The 24,780-nt window shown below is 41.8% G+C and overlaps 1 protein-coding gene across 2 annotated transcripts in view; it reads left to right on the top strand.

Moving 5' to 3' along the window:
* Window positions 1-24,780, top strand: part of LOC128149055 (sphingosine-1-phosphate transporter SPNS2-like) — a 141,824-nt gene that overhangs the window by 38,150 nt on the left and 78,894 nt on the right. The gene's annotated exons all lie outside the window — the stretch shown is intronic.

Below are 24,780 nucleotides of genomic sequence, written 5' to 3' on the forward strand. Positions count from 1 at the left end.
GCTCTACAGAGAATCTGCTGAATGTACAGTAATTGGGAGTACAGTGTGGCATGAAAATGTAAAACTCATCAGGACAAGTACTTGAGGATGAAAACTGCAGGAAAGGCTAACAATCATTGCGTTCACAGTAACTCATGGATTAACAATATCCCTATGATTTTGGTAGTATTAGCTTCAGACGTTTCTCTCCTTGTGTGTAATGAAGAAGGATTATTGCAATTGTGATGTCCTTTTAATGTAGCAGACATTTTAATATTGCAGACATCTGCAGACAGAGCTGTACAACCCCAGGACAAACCCAGCTTTTCTGGCCTCTAGTCCTGAGGTGGTTTAGAGGAGTGCCTTTGTCAATGGGCTAGATTTGATGACATTGAGTAGCGGTCTCATGTAGTTATGACAGCACATTTGGTCTTTATGGAGAGTTGAAAGGACTAGCTGGAGAGCAAATACAGTATTTTAAGGAGAGAAACAGTCTGGGTTGGAAACTTCCTATAGAATTATTAGTTGGAGTCATAGATTAGTGGTGCTGTGGTTGTCTTGTCACTGTCATCTGTCTGAGGGAACCACAATGGAACAATTATATCTCTGAAAAAATTAGAATACAATTAGGATTAGAAATAGTGTGCCAGAAAGACATTTTTTTTCCATGCTTTTTTCCTTATGCTATCACAGTGGATCCCAAATGCCTGTCAGGAGCTTGTCCGTGAAACTGTAGGCAACAATAAAGTGTATAAAATAATTCATTCTTTACGATCACACTAGAGGTGAAAATGTTCTGGAGCTCCATTATTTGGCCTTTGATTTCAAACTATGTGAACCACTGCAAGTATCTCCTCCTTTTTATTTTCTGCAACCTGTGACGCAGCAGGGTCCTCATCTGTGGTTACAGCTTCTTGGTAATGTTGCAATACACACAATTAATAACAGTTTGTATTAGGGCTTTAAAAACTCTCTTCTTGTGGGACAGCAGAGTTCAGCTAAGCTGATGTGTACAGCGCATGTCCAGAACAGAAAGCCTGAGCTTTACAAGTGTTACCGATTATAAGCAGCATCAATCAGTTATGCCCACAGTGGCACTGGTTGTCCGTCAGGCTCTTTTCTACAGCAATTATTTGTATTTATTTATTGTACTCAGAGGAACAAGTCCTCAATGTATCATTAGACATGAAGTGCCTTCAAGAAAATACTCTAGTGGAAAATGACACTTGCCAAAGCATATATTTAATCTTCATTCCCCTCAGTGGATGAAATCCTTCTGCAGATGATTTACTGACAGCAAATAAGAGCTAAGCTCCAACAGGGCATTTCATTTGTTAATTGCAAGAAACGTTATTTATTTCTCTAGCAAACATACAGGGCATCTGAAAACAGCATCACTGAGGTATTGCAAGATTGCTGCTGAGTGTGTCATGGGGTTTGTAACTCATAATCGTTGCTTTAAGAAAAGCAACATTTTTCTCTTGTTTTTTTGTTGATCTGAAAACTGAGGGCTTGACTTTGCCCCTGCAATATAGATAATAATGTATTAATCACAGTGCCATCACAGGAAGAGAGTTCTCACAAAATAAAACACCATTTCACGTAAGTAAGAGTAGGGACACATAGCTGAAAACTTATTAAATGTATTACTTAAGCTTAACAAGTTTCTGTTTTGGCAGTTGGCCCATGTACCCTTAACCCTGGTGAAATAAAACATGCTGGCCTAGAACACCATAAACACTACTTTTAATCTTTTGTCTGCTCTCGATAAGTCTGTCGTCTCTAGATGTGCAAATTGGGGAAAATGGATGCAGAGCGTAAAAGCGTTTGACCAAGGTTGCAGAGGAAGCCTATAGTAGAACTGGGGCCAGGACTGATGTCTCCCAGACCTCTGCCTTAACCTTGAACAGTTCCTTTGCAAGCAGACAGACAGAAATATCATTTTATTCCCAAGAGATGGTCCTGCTAACTAATTGAGTGATGTGAGACGAAAGACTGCTCATCCTGAATATGTCCTCTGAATAAAGAGTGGATTAGTCCTCAGGTTGTTAATCCTGCATCTAAATGAGTCCTAAATTAATTTACAATGTTAATGAGGGGGAGTGAAATGTAGTATTCACTGGCAGTTCATATCACTCATCAAACAGGCTTTAAAAAATAATAAAGAAAATCCTTTTAACTGAGAAACAAGGCTGCACGCAGTTTTAGGAAGAGGTGGTACTGAAAACTTAAACAGCGAGGGGAAAAGAAATCCACCAAAGGCGAGGTATGACCCTGCATTCATACCATAACCCATTCTTTGCAAGCACAGCCAATCTCATAGCTCTCTCATTCCAAATGTTCAAAAGCCAATTCATACACTCTCAGCTTCTGGTGCTCTCTGGAAAGCAAAGGTGACTGGTTTCTTAGGAATTGCAAAGACAGAATTTGAATTTTTGTCTTCTTTTATATTAATCCCAAGATACAAGCTGCTCTTTGCCTAGGAGATATAATGAAAACTGGTTAGAGGGGCACTGTAGCTCCCTGTACAGAAAAATCACAGAGGCACTCTAGCCTCATCCATAATGGAAAGGAGCAGAACGTGGTAGTCTCTGCAGCAAGGATCCTGTGACAGCAAAGGACACACTGACAGATGGATCGCAATTGCTGCTTGCCCAGTAGCATTGTAGACCAACAGGCATATAACGATCTTGATTCCAGAGCCTCAGTTATCTCTTGATGCTGCTATAATTCTGTGCTGATCTTCCTTTTTAAAGCACTACGTACGCAGTTATATAAATATTAGTTAAGTTCACTTAACTGTCCTACAGGTCTGCATCCAAGCTTTCTTGTGCTTTTCATTTCTTTCTGGTGGCTTTTCCCAGCTGGAGAAAGGATAATCCTGGCTGGTCTCAGAAGGTGATAGAGCATCTCCTTGCCTGCTTGAGCTGTACAGCTGTAGTCAGTCAATACATTTATAAGCCAAACCACAGAAAAGGTCTTTCCCATGTGTGGAGTTAGGTAGGAGCAGCAATTTGGACTCGCCAAAACTACAGGCCTCTAAAAAACACAAAGACTGAGAAGATGGACAACTCGATTTGTAGAACTGCTTCAAAATAGTGTTATGTTTGCATATATACTTAGACCACAGGAGAAGTGCCCCAGTGCTGTAGTCTGTTTTTCACTAGATTTCTTCCCCTTCTTTCTTCAGTTTTTGTGCTTTATTGCTCTGTCTGCTTTCCTTGCCCTTGGATTTATTTTGTGTTTGTGTCTGTTGCCAGTGTTTATTTAGCACACCAGAGCTCTAATAATAATAGTGCCTGGCTCTCAGTACAATTTGTCTTCTGTAGATCTCACGATGTTTTATATAGGGAGGAATAATGACGCTCGCCCTTCTCTACAGATGGGGAAACCAAGAAAGCCAGATGGGAGAAATGACCTGCCCAAAGTCACACAGCGGGTCTGAGGCAGAGCCAGAATGAGAACTGCAGTCCAGTTCCTGAACATGCAACATTCAACTAGGTTAATGCTTAGACCCAGAGATTTGGTCCTTGTTAATGGGCACCTTAATCTTCTAGCCTAGGCAGCTCAAGCTCAGGGGAAGGCACATAGAGCAGTGGGGACTTTTGCAAGTGGAAACTGTGAGGCATCAAATGGAGGGTATGGCAAGGATTCCATTGAAATGCAGAGGGGAAAATTGTCTGTCTTCAGAAAGAGCATAGGGATGTCATTAGAGGAAACCTTGGTAACCAAAAGTTTATACCATAAGGTCAGAAGAAAGGAAATGTAAGGAGCGAGAGATCTGGAAGGACTCATGAAAGGTGAATAATCATGGATAACTGGGACTCTGAAAGAACTTGCCTCTGCTTATGTGGAGAGACATGGGCATTCTCCCAAATGCCTTTCAGCCCCTGGTTTCCCAGGAAGCCTAGCAATGCCAGGTACTTTCTTAAGTCTTGCTGTGGGCTCATTTTTCCTGTAAGGGTCAATTCCAGCTAAAACCTCTGTTCATTTGAAAAGTGAAACCTTTACCTACCTGAGTTCCCCTACCTCTTGAGCCGACCTAGTGTAACCTTGCACTAGATTGCAACCTTGCAAATACATTAGCAGCTTTGGTGTGCTGTGATTGTACCAACCAAGCTATAAGCACGTGCAGTGAGTAAGGGTCTTGAAACAGTGGAGTGCAATGATGGGATAAATCAGACTTGCTAAATTGAAGGTTTTTCTTTCAACTCTCTTTGACTCCCATCATCTTGTCATTAGCTTATGATGACAGCCTATGCTGCTCAAACATTTTTTATTTATTTTATTTTTTATACCTCTTCTGGATGCTAACCTTGAGTATGTGTATATTACATGAGTTGCAGGTGCCGCATGTTTCTTTTCTACCATCTGCTTCTACTGATGATCTGAATAGATACTGTCTTGCTCCTCATCTGTGCTATGCATAACTGAATCAGATCTTCATCTTTCACTTCCTACTGCTTAACTGTTCTTCTTGCTAGAACAGAGGAGCTCATATTCTGGACACTTTCCTGTTTTCTATTTAAAATTCATGGGCTTTCCTTTTGAGTGAATGAATCCTTACACCAGACCACCTCCCAAGGCCCTGGTATCTCAGGTGTCCAAACCAGAAGTCGAGACCGAATGCTTTGTCGTTGCTCGCCTTGATTTATGACTGCAAATGATTTGGACCATCATGTCCTACCCAGAGCAGGTCATGCCACTGTCATCTTCCCTTCCCCCAACCATGCCAAGCATTCTTAAATCCAGGTTACTTCTCTGGCAATCTGGGGCTCTGCATGACAGGACAAGGTGGAGCTCTCTTTCTTCCAGAAGGAGATCCTCTAAGTCGTGTCAACAATGAGCAAAACCTTTGTCCCTATTTCCCCCTCCATACCTGATTTTGTATCATTTCTTGGGAACTTTTCCAGCCTTCTGTAGCATGCCGCTGATCTAGGGATTAAACAGTTTGTATAGGACAGCTCCAGTTTAAGCAATAAAGATGAAAAAGCAGGGCTCTGCATTCAATGTGCCTCGATTAATGTTGTGACAAGGGTAGGTCTTTTCCTTATCAAGGTAGAGTCAGTTGAGATAGTCCAGAGCCTGATTATTTCCGGCATAAATCCTTTACAAGTTCCGACAGTCCTTTTTTCCTGTGTGCTAGAATGGTATCTGATATGGTGAGAAGTCATGGCAGTCTGAGAGTCTGATTCATGAAAGCAGTTAAGCCTATTTGGAAATCCCTCTGCAATCAAGAATGAAAGTATTTTCTCGAATCAGTGAGCAGGTTATAGGAAAATGTGTTTGTGCCCTAGCCCTGTCCCCCATACACCAAGGATCAAACTATAAAAATGCTGTTTACAGTGTGAACTCCCACTGGACAGCCCTAGATTGCAAAGTAAATAATCTTTGGTGGGGGAGAAGGGGCAGGGAAGTGAGGGGAAGATGTCCTTGCCTCCTGCTGATAGGAGGCAAATGCTTGAGCCAGTGTTGCACTTTGTCTTTTTATTGTATGTGTCAGCAAGTGAGTGCAGGCTACTAGAACAGGGAAACTCTCCAGACTGGCTTGTCTTCATTAACATCTTGATTTTATGATACTGCATAGCCACTAACACAACATAACAATTCATTTTCCCATCCTGTCTTCCTGCTTTGCAGAAGGAAGGTTTGTCCTAACTACTGGCCTTTCAGACAGGGCAGTTGTTGCAAGAGAAACTTGCACTTGTGCTGCCTGTGGCATGTCTGTTCTGTAAGTAGATATTGGCCTGTTTTCCCTTAGGCTGTAGTTCAAGCACCTCTTGCCAAGGTTGTGTTCTCTTCTGTAATTTATTATAATAATGAGGGGAAAGATTTCCCACAGATTTTAGAGAAGTAGTTATCATTCCACCCAAAGTCCTAACAGTTTTTAGCATAGCCTGTTCATCTCCCCCTACACATGTTCCTCAAACCTCAGAATTTCATTCAAGCTCTTTATAGTGGAAGATGGGATTTTTGTTGGTATTGTGTAATTCTTTTAAACAACAACTTCCGCTTAATACCAGCTATGCAATCTCATGTAGCAGGCATCTGCACTGTATTGTGTGTTTCACGCACAAATACTTCAGAAGGGCTAGTCTTGCCACCTTTGCTTTTTTCATTAACACCATATTTGGAATTTTGAAAGAGGGAGGTGAACATTTGAGTTACATTAACAGTTATTTTAATGTCATTATTAGACATCTAATGGCTACCAGTTGCTGGAAGAGAGGTGTGTACTTATATTCAATACCTCACAAGTAGCTTACTTTTTTCGCTCCCCCTCTGCAGTGACGCTAAAAGCTTTTGGTAGTAAGTGGAAAACCTGCTTAGCTTTAATTCTTGCTTTTCACTGAGCCTGTAAGTTTAATTTTCAAGTGTGGTGACCAGAGGTGTGTTTGTATATGGTCTAAATCAGAAGGAGCCCTGTATTTCTTCTCGGTACCCTGATCTAGATCTGTACGTACAGTTGCTACTGATACCTAGTGGGCCCAATTTAAAGATGTTAGCCCAGAGGAGAAGATTTTTTGCCTTGACTTTAAGAGAAGTTGGTCTTCTATGAACTGGGAGTGGGAAAATAGAACTAACTTTCATAGTACATTTTGTATATTTAATGTGCTTCATCCCAGGGGAGCCATAAGTGTTCTCTCTTGAAAGATTTATTTTAAGATTGTTTTGGTTTTGTCTTGCTTCCCACACCTGAAGAACTCTAATTTTCTTAGAGCACAAACCTACAGTTCTGCAGGGCAACATACTGTGTTGTGAAAAATGTAAGCAGCTATATTCATACAGGGGTCTGAGATCAGGTGATGAAGAGGTCAGGCTTGGTCTGTGCCTGCTGTGAGATTTCCAACTTAATATAGTAGAGTTGGAAGCATTGCTGTTGGCGGAGTTGTTTGATTTGAGAGAGAGATCATTTGGATAAACCAAATAGTCTTGACAGTGTGTAGGAGCTCTGGAGCGCTGTAGGTACTGTCTTGCAATGAAGCAAGAGCATTGCTGTTAGTTGTTGTAATGCTGCAGGCATTTGGTAGACTCTGGAAGTGCCAGGGTGTTTTTGTAGCAGTGGGAATGTTGGGGTCCTAGACCAGCCCATATGGTCGTTTTGCTTCTCTAATGTGTCCTGTCTTGAGTTCCAGGTGGCTTTCCCTCTAAACCAGTGCTTTTCAAACCTTTTGGGCTGCGTACCAGACCACTCTGCATCCTTACAATCAAATTTTTATAGTGATTTATCATCAGACCACTGTAAAAGTGATATTGCTGTGTGGCTGGCTGCAAAAAAACTTGGTATTACCTTGTGGAACACAATTTTGGGAACCATAGCCTTTAATTGTTACAAGCTGCTGAAACAGGTGGTGTGTTCCAGGTAGAAGCAACTACATTTCTTCAGTGTGGGCTGCAGTAATTCCCCTGTATAGACCCATACACACTTGAGGAGGAGTGACTCATTGGTAGACACATATACCTGGCTTTGAAAATGAATTCCAGGGCATCAGTTACGTAAAAAGTGAACATTCCTCATGGTATTCAGTAGTGTTACCAGCCTGCAGAACTAGATTCCAATTAACACAAGTAAGTCTGAATTGCATGAATGGTGTATTGTTGCACCAAGTCGAAAGAAATCTCCCAGTGCACTCCCTTTACCCCCATTATGTGCGCATATTCCAGGATTTTTCCTGTGTGCTGTTGTAAGGTTATAGAGCAAAGACCAATTTTTGGCTTAGATTATGCAGGGAACCTGGTTTTGGAGGGAAAATACTACTGACCATAATCCATCACTTACCCCAATTCAAAGTTAGTTCTCACAAAAAATGTAAATGTAGATAAACATTTTTTGCTAAAACTGCCTTCAGTTGTTTTCAAGTTTTAGTCAAGTGATTGAGGATGGCTTAGGTTTTTAAATCTCAGATGAAAAACAGTTATTTGATGGGATGAATAGGAGGAGGAGGGGTTCACACACATTCTTGTGTTCTTTGCCGCTGCAAGCAGGGAAGTGCTTTGGATTTCAGTGGAAAGGATGTTTTCCAGGAAAGTTCAGTTCTGAACCTCTTTTATTCCCCCACTCAGTAATACCTCAGGTTATTCCTAATTAAACATTTGGACAGTTTTAACCATTTCCTCTTTCCAACCTTTCCATCCACTAATGTTTACAGAAGCAAGATTTATTTTACATATTATCCTACTGCATCATTCTCCTTGCTCCTTGTAGATGAGCTGAATTGGAAAAGTGGCAACTAATTTATTCTCTTGTGGGACAGTAGTGTTGAAGTGAGAGCATTAATAGTAATATACCTTTTCTGTGAAGAGTTGCCTTAAAGGACTAAGAAGTTATAATAACTTTAACTTGCTTATTTGGAGCTACACTAATTTTAAATGGATGGTTACAACAAATTACAATTGGGGTAGACTTGGAAGTGAATTAGGGAGGCAGTACAGGTAAAGCAGTTTGAGCTTCGATTTCTTTTTACAGTTCTACTGATGGCACTGGCCAAAGTGCTCTCTTCTCTGGGTCTTCTCCCTGTTCCCTTTCTTCTCTAAATCATCAGTTTGTAGAAGCAAGGTGATCACCTACCCTGTAAGCCTGTGATGAAGTGCTTGTTAAAACTGACCTTGTTAAGAGTTTTGGCCAAGTGAAGTCTTCAGGATAGGATTTGTCTGTCTGGTGTTTTGGGGGGCTTGGGTTTGTTTTGTTTTGTTTTCCTTGAAGGATATTTGAAATATGCTCCAAATTCTTTGTTTTTAATTCCGCCTTAATCACAGTTTCTGGTTTTATCCTTGCCTCTACCCACCCTGGGATTTGAGTGGTTCTGGTCACCACAGCAATTGATGGTATTAGCTGTCAGCTCCGTGCTTGTATGTTCAGCATCCTGTGGCTTTGTCCAAGCTATCTGGCAATATAAATAACAATAAAATTGCCTTAGTGCCCGTGGCCACACCTTTTGAACACTAGAAATCATTGACAAAGTCTGACAAAGAAAGGTACTTTTCCACGAGAGCCTTTGTGACTGGAATGGGTCATGTAAGAAAGACAAGTGAGTTAAAGAATAACTTTGCCACAAAAAAAAAAAGAATTTTTTTTTTTTTTTTTTTTACTCTGGAATGTGCAGGGTGCTTTAAAGATCCATGTGTCTTTGAACTGAGTTGCATTCAATTTAAGCATATGGGCTGTTTTTAAAAGCAGCCTTCCTTTTTACAGGTGTAGTTTAGGCTATATAAATACTTAACTTACTAATTGTGCCTGCAAATCAAAGTAGTTAAGTGGCGCTAATTCCATCAGCAAAATTGCTTCCAGGGTAAATTGCAAGCTCAAAATTAGTGATTGAGTTGACGATCCTTTAAAAACCTGATACTAAAAATAGGTATTAGTTCAGAAGGGCTGACGTAAAGAGTTATTATGGCGAGAACCATGCAAGTGTTTGACTAGATAACTCCATCTCCTTTATCAATCTTCTTGAAGGTACAGTTACAGAACAGGAACATGAAAATGTCTCACAATTTTTGCTGGTTTGGTCCCTCCCCATCCCCTGTTTTGTTTTTAAATTGACATTTTCCACCATCAAAATGCTGCCCGTATGATGTCCCCCAAGCAGGGGCTCACAGGAGCACTGCTGGAATGTATAAATCTAAGGTACTACTGTTTTGCTATAGCTCGCGATGCTGAAAATGTCATCAGCTATGTGGTTGCTTTTGCTTAGTCATGTGGGCCTAGAAAGAGGATCTGTCTCTAAAGGTTATTTTGTTGCATTTCTTATAAAATGTGATGAGACCTTCTTAGGAGGAAACCTACTTCAAGATGTTCAGCTTCCCTAGTATCTGTCATGATCTGTCAAAACACCAGCCTTGCAAGTTGGCTATTATGCTGAAGGTACTTGGAGTTTGTTGGCTACAGAGTCACTGTCAAGGGACAGATATTTTAGATGTGGACACAATAATAAGCAGAATCTAGTAGACTAGTGCCCTGCTCTGGCTCTTGTACTGTCCAGTGTCCTGGGCCATTAGTGTGCAAAATCTGTTGTTTACAAGGGACATTCAGGTTTGGGCATGTGAAGTGAAACAGAGTTGAGCTTTAGAAACATGACCTTCCAGCTCCTCACAAGACCAGTGAGGCTAAATCCACAGATGTGTGTCTCACCTGCCAATGGGTGAGGTCTTCGTGCTCCATTGCAGTGTGGGTCTGCACGGTGCCCTGCCGCTGTCAGCTGGCATCACTGGCTGAGAAGCACAGGTGGTTTCATTTCTGTTTTACGTGTCCAGAGCCTTCAGTTACTGCCAGCTTTTTGGCTAATGTAGCAATCATGCTGCGTGTTAACGGCTTTGAAACCCGTGGATGTGATAACATGGCAAATTATTAGCAAGTATGATATGAAATATATCATATTTGGGGGGAGGTTGGCAAGACAAAGAGAAAATATTAAAAGAAAATGTCTTCGGAAAAAAATGCAGAGAGAGAACAGATTTTCCTGAAAAGCAAGTTGTCCAAAGTTGCCCTTGTTCTCACTGAGGATGTTTTATGGCAGCAAAGGTAATAATACAGGATATTATACAATGGATGTTGAATTTTCACTAAAAGCTCCCTAGTGAGATATTCCTACCAGCTGCTAATGTTATACCTTCCAATGACTTGGACAATACAGTATATGACCCACTGAGCTGAGAATATGTTTGCATTGTATATAAAAGACGTTAATTTTCCTTGTTTGTACTTACTGAACTTGTTCGTTATGGATTCATAGTCCAGAAACTAGACTCCATTGTCTAGTCACCAGACAAATAAACTGCTGGCAACACCATGACAAGTTTTCCCCCAAGGTTCAGTTTTCAGCTGTATAGAACTGCTAGTAACGAAGCTCAGCTGGCATCTTGGGACTTTTATGATGGTGTGGTCTCTAGGGAGGGGAATGGAATAGGCGCTGAACACAAACTGACTTCACATGGGCCACCGGTCAGTCATCAGTCTCACCTACATATTTAGGCCTGACTGAAATGGATTTTTTTTAATACGCTAACAATGCCTGGATTTGCCAAATATTGTCTTTCCTTTTTTCTATTAATGTAATTGATGATGCACGAAGGCATTGAATTTGCAAACCTTGCGCATTGCAGTATTCATTTCAGTATGTTGTTTTCCAGTAGCTCTCATTGTGCCAGAAAGACACTAGTCAGAAGAAATTGAAAATGAGGAATTATTTAAACCAGGGTGCAGTCATGCACCATGGCTATTGAAACTACTGTTAACCCTGGGATCATTTACAGAGGTCATGTTCTTTTATCCACAGATGCAAGTTTAGTTGCAAAGCTCACTCCTGGAGCTGCAGTTCAACTTGGTATTGAAGTGTTTTTGCACGTCAGGGATGACACTTTGGAAATTCATGTGGGTGATAATCTTAGAAATAACAACTGTAAGACAGACAGAGACCCGATTCATTCTCCAGTGTAGTTATGATCCTTTTCCTTTTACAAACCATGGCAAATTAAACTTTGCGATACGTCAGTATTTCAACAATTTCCTTAAATGAATTTATCCCTTTTTGAAGGCCACCCAGCCACTCTGAAACACTTGCTCTTTGTCTAAATTGCCATTTGTAACAGCAAGAGGCAAGAGCATTTCTAAATACTGCCAGCAAAACTGAATCAGCGAATAATTTCTCTTGAGTAGCACTAGCCACTTAGAATTGTGAGAGAGGCTTCCTTACATACTCTGTGATCCCTCTTCATTGTAGGATGAAGACTGCTTGTCATTGTAGGTGTTTATTCGTGGTCTGCTGTTTGTTCAGCTCTCTTGTCCTACTAGTCAATACGTAATTGCAAATTGCAGTGGATAGCAATGTTTCTTTGTATTTACTTTGTGGTACAAAAGCCTATTGAAATGTTGCTGGTGTTTGAAAAAGTAGACGGGTAAGCCTGTGGCTCTGTACCCTGGCAGAGAGTTGTTTAAGTGCTGATGGGCATCGTGTGGAATTGGATAGGAAGTAGGAAGTGTTTATGACCCCTATCCTGAGCTCAGACCACTGCTTCTTAGATGATGATCAGACTCCCCCTAAAGCGTGCTGGACGCTCAAAGCTGTGGGAGTTGAGGGTATTCTGGATGTCGTAAGATCATGTTCTTAACTTCTCTGGCTTGCTCATGGAGCTTGTTAGGAGGTTGGGGTTTGGTGGTTGTCTGGAAAGCCTGTCTCTTGTAGTTAGATGACAGTCCCTAAGAGAAGCACAGGTGGAGTTACCTGCTGTCCTTAACAGCAAGAGAAGGCAGCATGGTCACAGCTGAGAGGCTAGAGCCTTGTTTTCTGCCAAAGGTAGATCTTGCTATCTGGCACATCCAGACTCCTCCCTGACCCGCACTGTACTGTTAGTCGGCCTAGGCTGGAGGTTCAGTGTTTTATTTCCTGGCCCTTGCAGCTACTGGTGAATTGTTTTTGTCTAAACAGTGGCTGTGGCTGTGCAAGTGTAATGACTGGGGTAATAAAACAAGAAAGAATTAGTTCAGGGTACAGGGTAAGTGAAAGGGCAAATGGTTCCTTCCTTGCCTTATAGAGAATTCATGACTCATAATGAAACTAGACAGCAAGTGCATTTATACACGACGCTCTTGGCCAATGTGTCTAGTCCAATTCAGCTAGCCAGCCCTGGCCCCTGTGTGTACTCACATTTTGTCTTCACATGCATGCCCTTCACTTCCTTCTTACGGGAGTAGTTTTACAGATTATCTGTATTATTAATTTGCTTATTCTTAAAAATAAGGGGGGGGGTAATGTAAAAGCACATAAAGTAATGAACGTCTTAAAAAGGTAGGGTGTGTGTTTTTCTTATGTTTTCTTCATAATGCAGAAACAATCAGTACAGGTCAGTTTGCCAGAAAGCACTCCAAAAACTTATCAGTGAACAGTTAGCTTTTGGAAATGAATGCCACAAGGGGTGTTGTCAGGGCCAGAGCTTAAAAGACCAGATCTTCATGTGGATAACACCTTATAATTCTTGGGAGGGCTTAAGCCAGCCTCTGAGTAATTCAGCTGCCTGTGTAGAAATTTTGTGTACTTTCCTCGGAAGGATCTGATTGCTGTCACTGTCACAGACAGGATGCAAGACTACATGGTTTTCTGATCTGTTGCCATTGTTCTAATGTTCTTATGAAATGGTCTCCTGAGGTTACATGAAAGATCTTTTACTGGGGGACTTGTTATTATTTATATGCTGCCAATGCCTTAGGCAGAAAGATGGACACTGCTGTTAAGGAGAAACTGTGAGGTTCCATCGAGAGATGCTTTTCCCTCCTTCTGTGTTGCTGCTTTGAACTGAAACCCAGTCAGCACTGTAGAAATTTCCTCTGTAAAATTAGCGTGGTTTTGGTCCAGTCCCTGGTGGGTGGTAGCTTACATAGCAAGAGCTGTCATTGCAGGAGACACTATTGTATTTTACAGGCAACTCAGAAAAAAGCAGGCAACTAAGCAGGACAAAATACTGAAATTCCCTCTGTGGCCGGCAAGCAGCTTTTTAGAAGTAAAGGTTTGATGGGCAGTGTTAAGAAATGTATGTGCTTCCTCCACAAATAAATATGAAGCTATTATATCAAGCACTAAGATCCTTGGGAGGGAGGGAAAGTTGGAGGAAAATCTTTGAGGAAAGTATGAAAATCCCAGGCTGTTGGATTAGCATCAAACAAAAGCAATCCCCCACAATTGCTTTTGCATCCATATCTTCTGTGGATTTTAGCATATTCCCATTCCACGATGATTTCTATTCCTGAAAAAACGAATTCGCGTAAAGCTGCAGATGGCAGGATTTTGAGAGCAATACCCCTTGTTGGTGTTGCCTGCGTCTTAGAGCAAGTGAATAAAAACCAGGTAATTCAGATGTCCTCTTGAAGTTCTTGTGATGAGAGGTAATATATTTTCATCCCTTAAAATTCAGTTTAATCTCACAAGTGTTTGCCTTCCTCCAGATAACTAGAGGCAGGCAGATGTAAGACCAGGGTGAGGTTCGTCTCTTTAGGAATTTAGAAAGTTTTGAACTGACCTCCATGAAGGAAGTTAGCTACAATACACAGAGATGAATCAGCAATTTTCCCTTCAGATTGATAGTTTTCTTAGTTATTGAGGTTTTATTGATTTTAAAAGATTTTCCTGGACTGCTAAAAGCACTCTTGAAGATGTATGGCTTGAATTGGAAAGGTAACAATTTTGTAGAAGAATGGTGTGAAAGCAGTTTGCTTACCAAAGTCTGACACACTTCTATTTGTGCATGTACAAATGCATGTTGTGAATAGAATTCCTTGTCCTTCCCTGCAAAAACACTGGTGCTCTGCTCCTGCACTTCGGTGATAACACCGAAGCAGGATCTGGAGTGCACTGGAGGTCTCGTTAACCCCAAAGCGTTTCCCGTCCATTTGCCCTGTGTTTACATGCTTTCCCGAGCAATTTCTGGAACATGTAATCTGCAGATATGTCTTCATATCTTTGAGTTTTAACTCGCAGTAGGGCAGCTTTGGTGGATGTGAATGATAGACATTAAAAGCTTGAGAGCAAAGTCTCATTTCATACCTCTGTCCTGGCTGGAGTAGAAATTGTTTGTAATGAGGCTGTCAGTGCTGTGTTAGTTGATAGCCAATTGCATAATTAAAATGAGAGTATGGCCATTTTCCCTTCAAAAAAGGGAGCATGTGTTTTGCCAAGCCCACTATAAATGGTACAACAGCCCCCTAAAGAATTGTAATGATAGTTAAAAAGAAATCAATCAGTCCCACTGGCTGCCTGGAGAGAATGCCAGCAAAGAACTGTTCCCCCCCCCGCCTTGTTTCCAAAGCACAGCCATGTGGATTTGCAAGGCTTTGATGTTGCTTTTCCTTGCCACTCTCAGCATACCCTCAGTTCCCACCAGCACAGCCCTCAGGACTGATAGCTGCAAAATCTCCCCTGAGCTTGCGGCCCTGATGGAAGGCGATGGCTGAGGGTCTCTTTCTGGCTGAGACTGCTAGCAAAACCAGCATCTGTGCACCAGCGTTCACCGAATCCCTCACCCTGTAATGGAACTGTAACTGAGTTAGCTGTCCTGTGCCCTAGCTGTTTGTACGGCATATTTATGAAGCATATGTTTGGTCACTGCAGGGCTTCTCCCGCTTTGTAAATGCAACCAGCAGCTATTAGAAACTCATGTAGAGGTTAGCAAGGCATTCCTACTGCAGAATAGTAATTTATTTGTGAATTTCCTTTTAAAAACAAACCCAAACAAACCTGAAGTCTGACAAAAGCTCTGGGATAAGAATATGTCAGATGAACATTTCTTTTAGCAAATTTCCATGAGTATGGTGGTATGACAAGCTCTTGATTCCACTCTAAAGAGAAGGGGAAGCACTTCCTGTTGCATTGTTTTTCTTAGGAAGCTGCTGTTGGTAAATTACATGTAGCAAATAATTTATTAGTAATACACCGTACTTTCAAAGTGTCTCCTCTGTCTCCTGTTCTCTATTGCTGCAGGAAGTAGGTTTTGAGATTGATTTCTCTTTGAGACAGAATAACTCCTATTACACACTAGTTAATTATTTGAAATTAAAATATTAGTTGAGGTAGGATGCAGGATTAGTGGTGCAGTAGTAAAGAAGGATGATAAACCTCATTTTAGGATGAAAACAGTCTTCCCCCTCTATCTCAAATTGGAAACAAGGAACATTTCTCTTTATACCAGATACAAATGATGTATCATTCTATGAAGAGAATAACAGATTTAAAGTATTTTATTGCTCATTAAATCTAATTCATGGTACTCAATGCAGATTTCAAGGATCAAGGGATTTAGATTATTCTGCATTATCAGCTTTAGGCTGTCATTTCTTGCTGTGCACACTGTGGTCGAAAAGGCTTTGTGGGCAAAGGAGCGCGTAACTGTTCCTGCCCTAAGGAAACTGGCTTGCTTCTGGCTACCCATTTATACTGCCTGCCTGGCACTTGCACTGCTGGGCCATAGATCTGGGAGCCTGCTAGAAAAGATACAAATTTAGGTTTCAGTCCTCAACAGTTCCCTGATTTTGCTCTCCAGATGGCCACACAAGCTCTAGTACTGGCACAAGGGCAAGTCTGACCAGTTCTTTTAAAAGATCCCACCTTTGTTTCCAAAGGCTTCTGTGAATGCGGTTGTAGCGTGTGCCTGGTATCATCACTACAATGGAAAAGAAAGATACCAAGCAGAGGAAGGGACTAGACTAAGACAGAGATCCTTTGGGTTTGTGGTTATTTAAATGCTTTTCTTAAGATACCTTTCTCTAGCCCTGAGCCCTGGGTACAGGTGCCTCGTCCTCCTGGCAAAGGAGAGCAGCCCTCCTCCCTGCTAGAGGTTTATTTGTGATTGAAACTCTCAGATGGGTGGCACATGTGCAGACCGTCCTGGAAAACTGCACAGAAAGGAAAAAGCAAAACGGCTATTCTTTCAGATGCAGACTTCTGTGAGTGCTAGGAGTGATTACTGGCTTTTTCTAGAACAGCAGCTAAAATTGTTTTAGGTGTATTTTAGCCATGTTGAGGCAAAACCAATCTCGTAGCAGTGTCACTTATAATGTTGCAGTGCTGCAAAGCTATTGACCAATCTCTGTACCTCTGGGATCTCATGTCTAATTCAGGATCGACCAGAATGGATACAAATCCATCCTAATTGGCTAGCTAAGTTAATGAAGTTTCCCTGCAACTGATTGCACAATGGCAAACCGACCCATGTCACGCATTGTGTGAGCACCGAGGCTGCAGCCAGGAAGGGGTGATGTCCTCTTTTGCTCCACTGTGTTAACTGGCTAAGTGCTCAGTCAGAGCCAGTTAAGTCAAATGCAGAAGAAATGGCAAGGGGACAAAGCTTCTGTTAACTGACTGGGTACTTCATCACTGTACCTTGTGAGTGTGCATGTGCAGGGTCAAAGTCACCTGTGGTTTTAGAAATGTAACTGTGAACCACCTTCCAGCTTTTAGAAATAATTTTAGGTGCAACTCAATAACATGTTAATAAGCTGTTGCCTAATCAAGCTGGTGGAAATGATGCAGATGCAATTTTGTCATCCTAATTATTTATTTTTTTTCAGAATAACGTGGGAATAGTTGTACCAGTCCAGACCAGAGATCCTTTTAGTATGTTATTCAGTCTTTGGTTGTGATCAATAGCACATATATAGGGAAAAAAATAAAAGACTAGGACAAGAGTATGGTGATAGTTCCCTGGTACACCCTGTCAACTGCATAGCTGAGGACTTTCTGAACAAGAGGAATTATCTTTAACAGTCCTTAAATTAGTATTCTTTTAGGACTTTGTCCAGTCCTGTTTTGAAAGAACATAAACTCTGAGCTGTGATAAAATCCCAATGTTTAGTTAAGTTTTGTGCATGAAATGTCTCCTTTGGTTTGAATTTTGCAGCTGCCAGTCTTATTTGATGCCACCTGGTCAGTCTTCTAAGAGAGGGGGTGGTTCAGTTTTCCCGTCTTCCATGGTACTCATGGTGCTGGATCTCTTCTATATCCCACATCAGTTGTTCCTTTTCCAGTATGTTTAATGTTTTACGGTAAAAGGACCTGTTTCATCCTTTTGACAATTCTTTTTGATGCTGTCTGTACTTTTCCCAGTAATAATCTTTTATGTTACAGGGATGCAGTAAACTTAGAAATACTAAAACATGTTTTCTGGTAAAGAGGTTCTGATCTCTGTTGCCACTGGGGATTCGTAAGCAGTTGTATCCAAACAAAAAACTCAGCTCTAATGCCCACTGAATCAAGTGGGAGTCCTGCCATTAACTTTGGTCAGGAATCTAAATCAAACCATGCTAAAAGCATTTTGCATAAAAAAAACTCAAAGTGGAAGTGGCTGTAAAACAAAAGTGGCCTTGACTTATTTAATAATTCGTTTCTGAACAGCAAGAAATGCAAAAGCAGGGTTTAAACACTGACAGGCAAGCTCATTTTCTGGGTTCTGCTATTAAGTGTCAGCAGTCTAATGCTGTCTTAGGCAATAATTTGCATGGCTTTTGTATGGCACTGCCACGGAAAGCAAACTCTGCCACAGCCTCCTGTTCCTGCCCTCTCTTTTTGGCTGCCATGTAATGAACCAGGTCGTGGAACTGTCCCAGATGTGACAATTTTTTTTTTAACTGATGGGTAGAGGTGGTCTGCTCCTCCTGAAATGTTCTCATGGGTAAATTTTAATCCCCCAGTCAAACACATGCTGTAGCCATAGAAGACATTCCGCTAGCAAATACACTATTTATTTCATTACAAAAGATGTTCATCAGGGCTGGCTATCTGTTGGTGTCCCAGAATCAGCTCACTGCAGGGTCAAGCAAGCACCGGTTTAGGCACAAGGGAAGCGGTGGACTGTAAGCTGTACGCTGGAACTGTTCTTTTGGATTGCTGCCTGCAGCCTTGTATTATGAAGCACATCTCTAGGAACACAGTAACTGGTTTATTGATGTTTAGGTTGCCCAAATCCCTTTAAAACAATGGTAATGTAATCACTATAATTCCCGAAGTGAAAAGCAGAAGGTGGGTTTGGGTTTTTCCTCTTTTCTTTTTACATTATGCTGTCTCTGTACAGCTGTTCAAAATTTAATCTAGTAGCAAGTTAGCTCCTGCTGCAAGTAAATTTGCTGGACATCCAGAGAGACTGAACAGCACAGTAAAATGCTGGCTTTTACACTGTACACTTAGGTAAAAAATTTGAGTGCTGTTTTAGATCTTGGCTTTTAATTCAAAGCCATTTTTTTCTTGCCTTTACAACACTGATTGATTGCCTGAATCAGGAAACCCAGACTGATTTCAAACTTTGAAATGTTACAGCAGTATTTGTGAGGCCTAAGTGAGAGAAACATCATTACTACTCTTTAGGGAGTTCTGGTATGCTGTGGACCATAGAAGTGAGCACCATAGGTTGATCAGCTTAGGTCTATAGAAAGTAGGCTGCGAACATTGTTTATCTTTCCTTTAAGTTTATATGGGAGGCAGTATATATTACGGCAGGGTTCGTGTTCTCTGCAGTGCGTTGTACCTGATCATTTCTGGGTCTCTCTCTGTCTTCTAGTTACGAGCAGTAACATTGCTGGCTGCAGGCACCTGCCTGTCTCAGCCCGCCAGTAGCAGTGCTGGTGTCTGCCAGAGCAGTTGACAGCTCACTGCTTATAGGCACCCCTCACAGGTGGTGATCAAACTGTCCTCTATCCTCTGAACAGCCCTTAAAATGGACTCTTTAGAAGACCAGAATGACAGTAGTTCATGTCTTACAGCTATGGTTTTACTTCCACTACTGGACATGCAGCTGTACTTGCAGATGGGTTTGTTGAGTTGAATGTTTCGTAGTTTGATTTGTATTTGAATGGTTTTTTCTGTAAGCCTACTCATGTAAGGAACTGCCATGGCCACTGGACTCTAGTCTTTGCCAGTCTGTGGGCAACTGTACTCATGTGTAAGAGTTGTTTCCCTTTTTAGCCTTCACTTTTGTTAGAGTTATTTCTTGTAGCTGTTGTTTAGGCACTTGGGACTGAAGAGGAATATTTCTCCATCCCTGTGCAGCAATGCACAGAGTGAGTGAAATCTCTCTCACATCTGTAACATCACATACTCACCACTGTATGGATCAATGATATACTATACTATATATGGCAGTTTTGACGGCAGTGACTTAAATTTGACCACAGTGTTTGCTCTTTGCCCAACACAGTTCCTCTCAAAGCTCAGGTGGCATTAGTGTGTTATTGGACTGGCTTTCTGGCTATTCCTACTTGATTTTCTGTTTTCAAGGAGTGGATTTCCCAGCAATTCCCACTGAAGCGATTTTTCTCGTTAGCTAAGGTGAACAAAGCAAGCCTTCAGAATATCCTTCGCTGGGAATGTACGGGCGAACTCTTGGAAGAACCTGGTTTCTGCAGTGAGGAAAAGGGGTGGAATTACCAGTACTGAATTCTTCCCAGGGCTGCATCTTGTGTATTGTTGAGTCAATCATTAACTTGCCAGGAAAGCCCTGTTCAGGCCTTGTCTGTCTTCATAAGTGTGTTTTTGTAACCAGGTTCTGACCCTGTCACAGCAAATGAAATTGAGTGGTATTGTACAGCAGCCTTCTTCTCAATGTAAATGTGTATGTCAACTGTGTGTGTATATAGTCATCCTAAACATGTTGTTTATATTTTGTATCCGTTTGCTCTAAGGAAAAAACTGGCACCTCATGGTGCAACATGCTCCCTATGGAAGAGACAAGATTGGAGCTTGAATACTGATGAGTGGCACCTGCAGTGAGGGAAACACAATCTAGAGTGTCCTGCCAACCAGAGAGATACTAGAGAAATGCAAACAGTGTGAGTAATTAGGTCCACACCTTTTAAAGCACTGCTTTTCTCCTTGTGAATTTGCTGAGGACACAAGTGCACAAGAATGAGGCATTTATAAAATTCTCTATTTCATTTTGTACTGTGGTCTGTTCTGGGAGAGCATTTCAGGCCACGACCAAACCAAACATTTGTGTACTTAAGTCCACTTGATTTGGTGTGTTCTCAAGCCTTTTTTTTTTTTTTTTAAATGCTCCTGTGTTCGATGCTGTCAGTATATGACAGCTTTGTATGGCATACGGAACTGATGGTGTGTTTCAAAGGTCCTCACACTTGTCAGAAACTTCTAGTCTGCATGATAGTCTGGAACCCAGTGAACTTGTGTTTTGCACTTGGCAAAACACAGTAACATGATCCATCTGTTGGCCGTTGAATTAGAAACGAAGTAAAACAAAGTCCCTGCGGAGCGTGATGTAACAGCGTACCTATAGCAAAGTTTGTGATAATGGTTATTTGGAAGGTGATATTTTGTACAAGCAATTGTACTGTAAGAATTCATCTCCACCAAAGGATGAATGTTTTAAATCACATTGCTGAGATTTCCCAGGGTCTTGGATTGTCCCTCAGTCAGATATCACTTTTACCTTGGTCACATCACTACGTTGTGTCTGAACTCTATCAGGTTCAATGCTTAAGTAGCATGAAAGGATTTTTGTTCTTGCTTGGCTTGTATGGTGCTGTAAGAAAAAAATTTGCTTTTAATTGTGGTTGTAGACCTTCAAACATACCTTTAGCATAGATATGGTCCTGTAAACAGGACACTGCTGAAGCTGGAAGACCTGTATGGGTTCAAGATTTCTGTAGTTCATCCTGGGCAGGTCACTTTCCTCTGTCTTGATTTCCTTAGCCCTGAAGTAGAAATTAACAATGTTTAACTTCCTTTCTAAATTGTCCCAAGCCTCACTGTGATTAAGTGTGCTGTGTATGTATGTGCTGAGTAAGTAGTATTATAGCATAAAACTATAATGAAAATGAAAATGAAAAAAGAAGCATTGCAAAAACATGTCTGTGAAACAGAGGGGCTGGTTGGGCTATTGGGAGAGTCTTTATTCACCATCACAGGTAGATGGCAGCTGGTCTCATAAGCAGCTTAAGAAACACGTGCATTCACAACCAAAAGTCCCTGGAGTAGAAATGGCTCAAACAAATCCCAGAAGGGCAGCGTCTCATGCAGAAAGAGCAGGATTGTGCTTGTACACACCCGTAAATTATCCCATCCAGAGTGAGCTGGGTGTTTAGGTGTTCTCATTGTTTGGAAATTTGTTGTTGGGAAAATATTAACAACCTCACAGAACATAGTTCTTTGCTGTGTCTAAGTGGATTGCCAGTCCCTTGAGGCAGAGGCTGTCTGGGTTTGCCTTCCACAGAGCCAAACACATTGTCAGCACTCAATTAGATGTGTATATATGGTTTCATGCTGACTCAGAGTTCAAAGATAGCCACTATTTTTTTTCTTGCCAAGCATCCCTGTGTAGAGCGAGCAAGCTATTTTTACCTGAACCTGAACCTTTCTAGCATTATTCCTGATAGGAAAAAAATAAACGCTGTGTGCTTGAAGTCAAAACTGAAAGAAGGAATCTTTTCTTGGAGGTGCCTGTGATCCTCTCAACCTTCCAGTAACTGAGGAAATGGCAGCCTCTGCGTGTGCCTCTCTGTCAATGCCTCTTTTCCTTCTTGGTTATACTACATGGATGACCCGCTGGCAGGAGAAGCCCCTCTGAGACACAAAGGGTTGATCAGTCCCTCTAAGAAAAGAGCAAGTGAGACAGAGACAACAGTGTCTTTGGAATCAAGGGGCGGAAAGCTGATGGGTCAGAGCTGTTTCAGGGAACAGTTGTAGAGTCAAGCTGGTAAATTTTTGTTTGGAGGGAAAGAAGAGAAAAATAAGAGCAATGAAGTCTAGTTCCAGTAGGCAGGAGCTTTTTGTGACTGTTAAATATAAAGTCTACAGTTCTTCTCTCTCCCCTCATCTCCTTTGCTTCCACTGTCTGGGGGTTTACTTTTCCACTGGGTACACAGACAGCTCTTGAGAGGGGAAAGTGTGGGCTGAATGGCAGGTCCCTGGCCATAATCCCTGAAAGATGACTGAAGCTATAGTACTTGAAGTAGGTAGTAGAGGCTGGGGAGGTTGCTTTCCTTCTCTGGTGGGTGTTTGGGCAGAGGGGAGGAGAGGGAGGGAAGTGTAAGGTTGGTTTTTTTGGTTTTTTTGGTTTTTTTTATGCTGCACATTTTTGTAATTCCAGCCATGCACAGAAAAAGCTGGGCAGTGCTGGCTGGGAAGGTGCTTGTGCACCTGTACAGGGTGGGACAGGCATTCAGAGGCAGAAATAGACACCAAGCCATCCTGTTTGGGCAATTATACTCTTCCTGCATTCTCACCGCAGTCGGCATTTCAGCAGCTAAGCCACAAAGGGAGGTATAAAGACAAATGTGATCTACTTTTGAAAATACCCGTACTTAAAAGAACCTCCCTCCTGGGGTGGCATTCATTATGTGTCTGTTTATTCATCCTTTGCTCACATGATAATTTGCTACTGCAGAAATGTGTCTTGGCTCCACCCAGTGCTGGGACTGAGCCACTTCTGCTGGCACTGCTGGAGATCGTTTACCAGAGAAATTAGCTGTAGAGCATACATAATGGCGACTGACATAGCTATACGTGCTCACAGCTGCTCTGAATGCGATCACTACCTTTTCAGTAGCTCATCCCAAATCCCAATGGATTTCTAACTCTGCCCTGGCTTGCACTGTACATTTTCTCAAGAGTTGGTAATATTCTGAGAGGGCTTTAAGTGTAAATGGGAAGAGGAGCTGTTGATTTGGAAGAGGCAAATGAAATGCCAGCCTCCGTCACAGCACTCTCCTAATATATAAGATTTGTGGCAGTGGGTTGAGCCAAAGCTGCACCTGCTGTGGTGTCACGTTGATATTAACTGCGGAGTGGGTGAGTGCAAGGAGCAGAAAATGCAGTGGAATAGAGGAGAGGAGCCAGATAGGAAGAGGATGGCTTAAGTGCCAGGCTCCTTTACTGGAATGCATCCCTCTGCCTTATGTTGCAGCCATCTTTTTCTCTACAAATTAAACATGTTTCTGCTGCCCCTCTCTCCAACTGAACGTGCTGGCAGTTTTCTGTCTTCTGGATCAGATCTCTCCTTCATGGTGTTTAGTTGTTGCAGAACCTCAACTCCTGGTCTAGAGTAACTCGGGTTTCCATCCCACCTGATAACGCACCCTAGATTCATTCACCTCTATTCTGCCAAGCCAGTCTGTTGTTCAGGAGTCTCGTCTGTCATTTGCAGGAGTAATTGCAAAAATTGATTCATGGGAAATGCCTGTAACAGGCACATCCTTTTGACAGACCACACAGCCATCATATTCTGCATTTACTTGAGTCAGTCAATGCTCTGATGCATATTTGGGTCATAAATAGTCTGATATAAATTGCATTTATTATTATGACAGCTGTGCTCCATTACCTATTATTTATTAGGTTCTGTTGTCCTTTCGTTTTACACCTTGTAGAGCTGTCAAGTCAGCTGCTTACCAGTGACAAAGCTCACAGCTCGGTTCAGAACCTTCCAAAAATAAATTCTCCAAAGGGATTTGAGTAACAGCAGGATGTATATTGTTGGAAAGGCATTGGACAATCTTTTTTTCATTTGTTTTATTGGAAAGAGGAGGTTTGTGCTTTTTGCCTACTTTTGCCCAAATTCCAGAATTAGACTTTGCATTTATGATCCAGAGGTCACTGAAGCTAATAATCCCACTGATGAATGTGAATTTTGGATCACACCCTCCATCTCTCAAAATTGAATTAATCAGGTTATTCGGTATTTGAAATGGTGGGATGCTGACTTGGATGCTTCTAATTTTCCCTTGGAAGCTTTTTTAGCTTCATGTCTTTTTACATCGTAAAAATGGCAGAATATCTGATTCTGAGATGAATGAATTTCAGTGTCCTTCCAAGGCTGAGGTCAAATTGCCATGGGCACACTGCTCTGTACGATTCAGAGTAATTTTCTACTTCTCATTCCCAATAAACAGTCACATATCCTTTGTGCCAGGTTGCCGCACCAGCTTTGCAAGGTGCCGAGCTCTTTGGTGTTAATTCAGGAAAGCACTTAATAATGGGACTGATGACTCTAAGGTGCTTAATATAAGCATGTGCTTAAGTGCCTTGCTGGACTGGGGCCAGGACAGATGTACCCTTGCAGAGTAGATGTTTGTAAGCCACTTTTGGTCGTCTAGAGCCAAGTTCACTGGAGATCAAGGGTTTCAGGGATGTGCAGCTCAGGGAGCTGGTCTGTGCTGCAGGGGTGGGTGAGCATGACAAAATGCCCTTGCGTGGGAAAGAGAGCATTTACCCAGGCAATCCCTGTCCTGCAACTAAGCAGGGAACCAGGGCCAGCAGAACATGGGGCTCTTGGGCTACCCCAAGCATTGCATGCACCAACTGAGTGGGAGGTGGGAGC

The sequence above is a fragment of the Harpia harpyja genome, chromosome 12 (assembly GCF_026419915.1).
Source record: "Harpia harpyja isolate bHarHar1 chromosome 12, bHarHar1 primary haplotype, whole genome shotgun sequence".
Lineage (NCBI taxonomy): Eukaryota > Metazoa > Chordata > Aves > Accipitriformes > Accipitridae > Harpia > Harpia harpyja.